At 41.6% G+C, this 9,012-nt stretch overlaps 1 protein-coding gene across 2 annotated transcripts in view; it reads left to right on the top strand.

Annotated features, from left to right (window-relative positions):
- Positions 1–9,012, top strand: part of LOC111258975 (uncharacterized) — an 85,268-nt gene that overhangs the window by 30,395 nt on the left and 45,861 nt on the right. The window lies entirely within an intron of this gene.

Here is a 9,012-nt window from a genome sequence, read left to right as displayed (position 1 = left end):
CTTTATAGCCGCTATAAAGCAAGCAAGCGAGCGTGCAATTACGTTGCCCGGACCCATACTAGACAAACCTTTACATAATAGTGTTTATGGGCCAAGCCTGTACATTATTTTAACTCAGCTTCGAATATTGTAATATATATATATGGGCCAAGTACACAGAGGGAACACTGATCTGGACCACACCAGCTTTAATGGCCGTTCCGCTGCACGTTAAGCACGCCCCGCAAGAGCCCTATTTGTTATCGTATCGATATGTACATTACGCTAGTAGGTTGAGAGAGTCAAATGGAGAAATGTTTGTGATTTGGTTAGCTCTGTTTTTTTTTTTAGCTTTTGTTGGTTTGACGATTACGTGTTTCTGCTGTACCCATCAATAGGTGAAATAATGTTTTTGGACAGTCATATGTACAGATTCGTATATAATCAAAGTTCGATCAGGGGGAAGTTCTGATCAACCGCACTAATTGATTTGCTTCGTGCTAATGTCACACGTGGGGTGTGCAATCAGTACGGCATAACATGTACGTTTCCTAACATCCTTCATTACCGCATATTTTACCGACACGGACTTATTCCACATTCGGTTCGTCCGAAATTGCAGTTGCACGGCGACAGAGATTGTACACAATCGATCCACAGATACATTTGATGGTGGCCGGTCGATGTAAAAAGGCCATCATCCTGAATTTCTGAGAACAAGATCGTTTGCAATCGGTTCTGTACATCTGTGTCCTTGGAAATATTAGGTAATAGTTTATGTGACAAGGTAAAATACTGTCATCAAGAGATAACAAAAGAAAGACCAGTGATTACTAGAGCATTTCGCGCCGTCTTTGCTGAGGTCATCACAGATGAATTGATCTTATTCGATTGCACATCCTATATATATATAACGAGCGATACCAATAAGGTAGCAATTTTTTAATCCTATCTATATTTAAGGGGATCTCAGATCTATCTTTAATAAAAACCTCTTGGCAAAATAGGACAGAAGGGGAATGGTCAGTGACGCAACGCTTAGCGAATTGGATTTCAGATGATAATGACTATCCCAGGGCCGCTTGAGACAGTGCTCAGACAGTCGATGTTAACTCATTGATGCTTACTAGCAACTATTATCCAGGCAATCGTTAGTCCATTTGTGTGATTACAAGATAGACGTTGCATCCTCTCTATGGAACTGGCTGACCTTGCTGAGCAGATATCTACTGCGATGGTCACTCCCTTTGTGCTATAGTTTGTAGATGTCCTAATCAACAGGTGCCGGTAGTTCAGTCGTCTCGTCAACATTGAAGTTGAGCCGCTCTATCTTAGCATTTGTCTGATGATTTAATGCATTTAAAATGCCGTCTTCGTATTGCGTGCACAGCTGGCAAGACATCGTTTGAAGGACGATTAAAGAAGCGTTATATCATTCCCAACGAGCTACAAACTGAATCGAGTACTTCCCTATGATTATTACCTCTTTACAAATGCCCTTTATGTTCTACGGCAATACATCTCCCCTGGTCTCGATTTCATCGAATGCCCCGTTGAATATTTTAGTAATTGTTGTTTTTCTTTTTTTGTCGTTGGTTTGCACCAAAAATCCTTTTTACAGGATGGTATCTAGAGGCGAGACAGATTGTTAAAATCAGACATAAAAGATGACCACTTAATTGAACTGCGCCTTCAATCACGTTGGCTATAGTCCATCGTGGCAGGAAAGGCTCGTTTCAACTCGCATAGTAGAGCGGGCTGAGCGTTGTACCGTTGCAGGTTAAGAATGGTCACTGAACTTCTCTATTTAGTCACGAATATCGTTGTAGCGGAGAGTAAGCATTCGAGTACTATTAAAAAAATATATAGAACGTCATCGTATACGAACGCTCGGCTGCATCCTTTCATTCGTATAATCTGCTCGCCGTTTGATTCCCCTCCCTTTCTTTTCCGGTGAGGTTGTACTTTGCTCTGCCAACCTTGGCGTGGTCTGCAGTCCTATCACGACGTATTTATACAAGAGTTAAAGGATGATTAATTTTAGCAAGAACCTCCCAAAGCCTTCCGTTGGCAAACGAAACAGTTACACGTACATGCGTGCCCTTAACTACTCTGGGATGGATAGCATACGTGCTTGTGGACGCGTCCATATGCAAATTGCCATCTACATGTTGACAGAGCCAAGTAAGCAAGAGCATCTATTTCGTTTAGCTTCTGTAAGATCCCGCGCAACGGTACTATTTGAGCTTAGGACAAAAATCCGCCTCTTTCCGTGGTTATCTCATTTGGTATCCACGATTTGCGTTCGAAAAGCGTGCATGTTCTATGTTTTAACTTAATTCTGCCTCGGCAGCAGAAACAGCAAAACTCTAAAACAGAGGGGACGGTATTCCGTCCAGAGAAGAATTTAAAGAAGACTGACTGCAAAGTAAATGGAAAGGAAAATACAGCCGGAATATGCAATGACGGCAGAGACTTTCTAAGATCCGTCGGATTTCTCTTGAGCGCGCGGATAACTGTTTGACTTTTTGTTTCTGTATTAAGCTTATAGGATTGGGTTGTCTTCCTGTATTGTAACTATAGCAGTGTTGAAGAGCAGTCAGGCCTTGTTTATCTGATCGATTTGGCTTCTGCGCAATCGTCATTCGTCGTCACGGTTTTCGTTATTTATAGCTAAAAGCTCAAAACTTTTCTGTGCTGGTTACCGAAGCTGTACCCCTCGTTTGTGCGCAACGTTTGCTCGAGCCAACAGGATGATTTGAATAATCCGGGAAAAACAAAAATAGGTCTTTAGGCATGATAGCAGAATTTGTTGCCATGTCATATGACATCGTAATGATAACATAATAATATCGTATGATAATTTAAATTGAATTGATGACCAATAATATACTTTGTCCTATTGATCAGGCCACTCAGTATTACTGAAATTATTTGTTACATGGTTAGAAAATGAGTTAAAATTTCACAAAAATCAGCCTAGCTAGACGATAACTAAACATTTTTATTTCTCTTTAAACCATCAAATTAAAGCTTAAAGTAAAGTTCTAGACTGTACATGCCTATAAAATGTTACTATCTTTTAACACTTTTTATTTAAATTTAACACAACCAACAAAGCGTCATTCATAGTAACAAACATATGGTCTCGCATTTAATACGTAAATTGAATATCTCATTTGCTGTAGTGTTTTCTAAAACACCATAGAAGTAGTCCAGTCAGTCACGCGAGATCGTGATGCGATGGATCGGCATATAGACTAGAGGTAGTCTTCAGAAATCACTTCGTGTAACATAAAATCTTCAAACCCTGCTATCGTGTATTCGATTTTGTTGTGGACGATCTTCTCATTTTAGAAAGTACATTTATTACTGATAGTTATCTGCTAGATAGATTGCTAACCGGTGTAATCGTGTGTGCGTATGTTTCCCAAAAATAGCACACGGTCTGTGTGCTATTTTTGGGAAGCCTGTCTCAGTCATTTTTCGATGTGCTAAGTTCCAATCGAGCTGTCTGCATCTCGTGCCCCCGAAATATACAGGGGGCTATGAGTGAACGTTCCCCTTTCTCGAGAATGTGCTGATGGGCCCTGCGGGAGCACCAATGTGCTTTATTAGAGAAAGTATCGGCAATCTGATGACTTACATTAGATCAACTTAGCGCAATCCATTCACGAATACGTCTTCAGACCATTCCGAGTATACCTTGTACTACGAGATAGCGGAGTTCAGATCAGCCCAGGCGCAACATCAACAGAATCAGCAACAATCGTAAGCCAGCTGCGAAGGCATCCCATTGAATTCGACAACAGTAAGAATCACACATGCCTCGATTCTAGGCAATATCCGAAAACGGCCGCATTTTCTATTGCAAAGAATCGGAACGTTCACGCGAGATATATAACAATTGTATGCAAGGCATTGTTTGTATGCTGTTCAAAATGTAACGGATGTATAGATATCGGCTGTAGCATTAGCGACAGGACTGATTCGACAATAGGCCCATCAGGCAAACGGCACTGTAGAGTAGGGCAAGATCGGACTGATAAACAAAATAGTTCATGAAATTTTTGGATGCGCGTGCGCTGGGGAATGGATCAGTAACTCTCGCGAGCCCCCTTATCATTAAGTGATGGTGCTGGACGACCCAGTGTCAAACCTGCAAGCGAAACAGAAGCATGTAGCGTCCGCATGCCGAAAATAAACATCGATAGTGTCGTGCACGAAGCAGAGACATATATTAGCAGCAGCAACAGGGCCAGCTGTGGTGCCTATACAAGTTGGCCGTCATGAATGCAAGCAATTTGAAAAGGGCAGATACATTAGCAGAATGGGAAATTTTTGACACGTTGATCATCTTGAGACCTGGGTCCGAAGTGTAACTATTTTTTCGTTCCCCTCTTCGGTCAGGACCGCAAAGTCAGAAATTATAGCGAAAAAAGCAGGTCAAGAAAAAGCAAAATTTTCGATTCCTTTACTCTACATACCATAGCGTCCCATTGGATGGACTGTACAGCTATAAAGGTGAACTGACCGGGAAGGCGGCCTGTAATATTGCTAAAAAGATAAAGCCTTTTTACTTGGGCAATTAGCTTTTTTAACTTACTGCTCCGCAATGATGAGCAATAGATCCGTCCGCTCTAGTGGAAGCGTTTCTGTTTTTTAACTTATAAAATAGGCGACTTCATGCCGTGCCTAGTGGAAAATAGCGTCATTGTCACTAAGTTTCGTAGAAGCTTATGTTCGGCGGACTGATTCGGAATCAATGTATGCACTTGTAGAGAAGCTTGTCAGTGGACCGGAAGCGCTGCTTCTCTTCTGGTCGTTGCTGGCGACTTCAACACCTGCCTCGATTAGATGACCTCGAGCTGCATTATGGTTCTTTAGGATACGCTCCCGGACCTTCGTTGCTGATAGTCAATTTTACCTATAAAATAACATTCCTGGAAGATGCAGGAAGTTTGGTTATCGATGCATTTGTGATGAACCTAGACAGGGTACAGTTTCAAGGTGAACATTACTTCCTGTGAGAAAGCACAAGTATTCGGTCTTGCATACCGATACCTCATTGTCCAAGCTGTGTCACGACGCCTAGTTGTACACAAATTCCTGGAAGCCATGTACAAAGTTCTCTCTGTACTTGAAGTACTGGATGTCAAAGCTTATACGCAGCATTCGATTCAGGTTCTTAGTCTACAATACAACCGTCCCCCTACGAAAGCGTAAACAATGCTCCAACTATACTTGCAACTTTACTTGGAGGACTCAGGTGGCCTTAAGGTCTATGACCGAGGTACAGTCTGAGCTCGACCTTTTGGCCTCTGTTTTTATAACGATCTGTCGATAAATGTGGGCGTCACTTGTGGCGACAGTAATGGCTGGAGACCCGTCTGGTCGCTGATGCCGAACGTGAACTATATAATTGGCCAATACATCCCGACAGCTTGGCGGTTTACTCGACTAGCCTGTCAAACCTCACAAATTACTTCTAGAAAATGTTTGCGTTAAGGGATACGATACTATGCATTTTTTTCACCGTAGCCTAGGAAGAAAGTAACGCGATTCCCTTCAACAAAACTTTACAGTAGAGAAACTAGCCGAGTATCTAATGAGCTTACATTACGAGAAAGCCGCAAATCCAGACAGGGTTTGCAACAAGCGTATCAAATGCGTCGTCTTTCTGCTATTAAATGTTGTAAAAAAAAATAATGTTAACGTACTAATACACTCCCAACCTAGTGGAAGTATGCTACCCTGTTCGTAATCGCTAAAGGAAAGAGTGACCTAGCCGCTATCATCATGGCCAAGAACAGGGACGAAAAACTTTTGTTATAAACTGCTCTCCAGCTTGTTGAGTAAGAAGCTAGTTAGAAAGCGCACGCGCCATCTGAGTGAAATCACGGAATTACGGAGGGAATGCTTCACAGAAACGGCGTTGAGCGCGACCACACCCCCAGCAACAAGGGATACTCACAAATTTAGGATAGTTCGTAAGCCTGACTAAGACGAACGCGATGAAGTATAGAAGGGGACGCTGCTTCTGACACTTTGTACTTCGCTCTTGTATACGCCAACCAGTTTCCGTACTTGAAGCTGCTCTTCTATGTGAAGGATAAGAAAAATGCAGAGAGGCAGTGTTGGTCGCGTAAACGATCAAATCCCTTTATCGCTTGCCCTCGCAACTGCTCTCAACTCGTTGGACTTTAAAGTAGCTCCGATAGCAATGTATGCGATACGCGTCATTTGAGAAGATCTTACAGTAAAAAAGGAAAGTCGCACAATTAAATCGCGTTAAAGCTTCGTTCTTTAGTAGTAAGTAATTCCTAAACAGCTGACGTATCTTCTGATCGACTCGGCAGTGTTGTCCGAGGACCTACGACGTCGTGGTAAACTTTAAGTAACGGAATCCTTTAAGACGAATCTTAGTAACCAGGGGCAAAACTTTGCAGAGATTGATGAGGATTTTTGCTTCGGTTACGATGAGGAAAAATGGGTGAAAAGGGGCAAACCGGCTAAATAGACATGTCGTCTCTTGCTTTGCTATTTATGGGCTCCACCATTGACTCCGCTGAAAATCAGGTTCCGACGAGCCTGACGATACGTATCTAATGTAGGGAAAGTTAGCGCAAAGTGTTGTAAATAATCTTATATATATTTTCTGATACTTTTTAGTAACTGCCAGCAAGGATGAATAAATAAAACTTAATTGAGGTCCTATATGAAACATAATCCAAGAGCCAGAATTTGTTAGCCATTCTGAATTAGGGCCGACTGAGGTTTATAAGGTACACTCTACCTACATCGCAATAGAATGAATTGCAGACGTGCCATAATCAACGTTAGGTGTTGAGATCAACATTCAGCTTGTCCGAAGCGGGAATATTTTGTTTGATTACGTCAAAAGAAGGACCTTAATAACGTAATAATAATTTTATTATTCTTCCGAGACCTTTGATTGTACGAAATTGTCATAATAACAGATATCGATTTCCCATGAAAGAACAAGAAAGCGCCGAGCCGAATGCGCTCTGTTCCAGAGTTAACCTTCAGCAGGACATTACGCGGAACCGAGGGCTTAAGGATGGCAAAAGGGACCGTTATGCTATCACTGGAAAAGTTATTTCTCTCTTAGTGCGTGCCTATCGACCGGCGGAGTACCAAACGCCCTTCAAAGAACAGCACGCTGGCCTTGCCTGCAACTGGCTCTGTGCATCGTGCTGCGGAAGCTGGGATATTTAATATCCTGTGAATCGCTCTACGATATCTCATATCATACCTGATTTATTAGAGACTCTGTAGAAAACGGCCGCAACTGTCGCTTTTGTAAGGGTCTTTTCGTGCCTGGAGAAAGGTCGTATTCAACCTAGGCAACTAGAAACGTTAATTAATCCGTTGCATAATCGGAGCGTGCTGTTTATGATCCACAAAATTTAGATACAAGTATCTATAAATTAACGCTACATTATATAGATTTGAAATTTATAAGAGAGAAAAGCTTCTCGCAAACGTATTCTACTTCTAATAGAGAGGCCATTACCGGTAAAGCTGTAACGTATACTATTTGACTTATACCTAGTAGATTTTCTACCCTGCAGTACAACTGATAGAACGTTCTCATGAATCTGCGTGCAACAGTTAAATGGATCAGTGACAGGTGACAATGAGCGCAAACAGATTTGTTCTCCTTGGCAGTTACGACGTACTTTGTTGTCATTGTAACATACGACATAGTCCGCTGCAATATGTTAGTAAGCCACAAAAAACAATCGGACAGCCGTTATTTAATGGCTGGTAAATCATTATTTAAACGGTTTGTAGCAGATGATGCTGTCAACGTGGCTTCATTTAGATGTTGGTTGGAATTTCTGTCTCATGATACTTCACTGGCCAGTCAGTATTTTGTATCTTACACTATACGAGTAACTGCATCGTTGACTAGGACATAGTTCCTACATTTCCTTCACAGTAGATGTAATGGCTAATAAAGTCCAATAACTGAAAGGCTCAATTGTTCACAATTCCCGAATCGTGTCAAGTGATTCATCTACTTGAAGTTAGCTTATATGTAATCATTTTCCAGACACCTCTCGTATGCGTAGCGATCTGGGGAAGAAAAGTATGAGGGGTTTCGTAACTAGTTAAATAGGTGAAACGCTGTCAGAGCACGATCAGAACGCATGGATCTTGAACCTAGTAATCTACAAACAAGCTAAATAATGTAGTACTTACAATTCTGACAAGGTTTTATTCATCTGCATGCAACAACGCAATAGAATGGCATAAAAAAGATCGCGTATTGTAGACTTTTTTTTTTCGGTTTTTTTTTTTTCGACAAGCCGGTCTACTGATGAAATGTCGTTATTATGTTTTATAATATAAGGTTTTGTTACCTACTTATTACTATATGGTTATCATTGCCCATACTGGCATAAAATCTGTGTAAATCCAGATTCCGGCTGCAGCCAGAAATCAGAATTCCGGCTGCAGCGTACTGTTAATTCTAACTAGAACGCCTTGCGTAACGATACTTAATAGCAAGAAAAGACATATGAGCATATCAGAGATACGATATCTAGTCTGATGAAACGCACCGATGGCCTTTTTATAGTTATTCTTCTCCCAGTAACAGATATAATGGAAGTAGCAGTGTACCTGTCTAATTTTTACGCTGCTATTTGATATTTAGTGCCGTATCGACGACGAGCTGGCAGTCGTCACTATTATGAAAAGACCACATTGTTAAATGATAAGAACATCGGCTCTGTGCAAAGATTGGTCGGGTAAGATTTTGGCAATTATCGCATAGATAGGGGTCGCTGAGATACCTCAGGGGCTACACAGTATTCAGAGCAACGAAAGCGAGAAAGGCTTCAGTTATCATCGCTTTTGATACGACATCGTGAATCCAATTCGAACCCTTGGGGACGCTCTCCTTTTTGCGTGCGGCTTTGTGGCTTGGCCCACGTGGTGCATTTTTCTATTTGAAAACAAGATGGATAATTAGCAAGCCGCTTCGTGACGCCGTTCAACTTA

This window comes from Varroa jacobsoni, unplaced genomic scaffold, assembly GCF_002532875.2.
Source record: "Varroa jacobsoni isolate VJ856 unplaced genomic scaffold, vjacob_1.0 scaffold_282, whole genome shotgun sequence".
Classification (NCBI taxonomy): Eukaryota; Metazoa; Arthropoda; class Arachnida; order Mesostigmata; family Varroidae; genus Varroa; species Varroa jacobsoni.
This window is presented reverse-complemented; position numbering and strand designations above follow the sequence as displayed.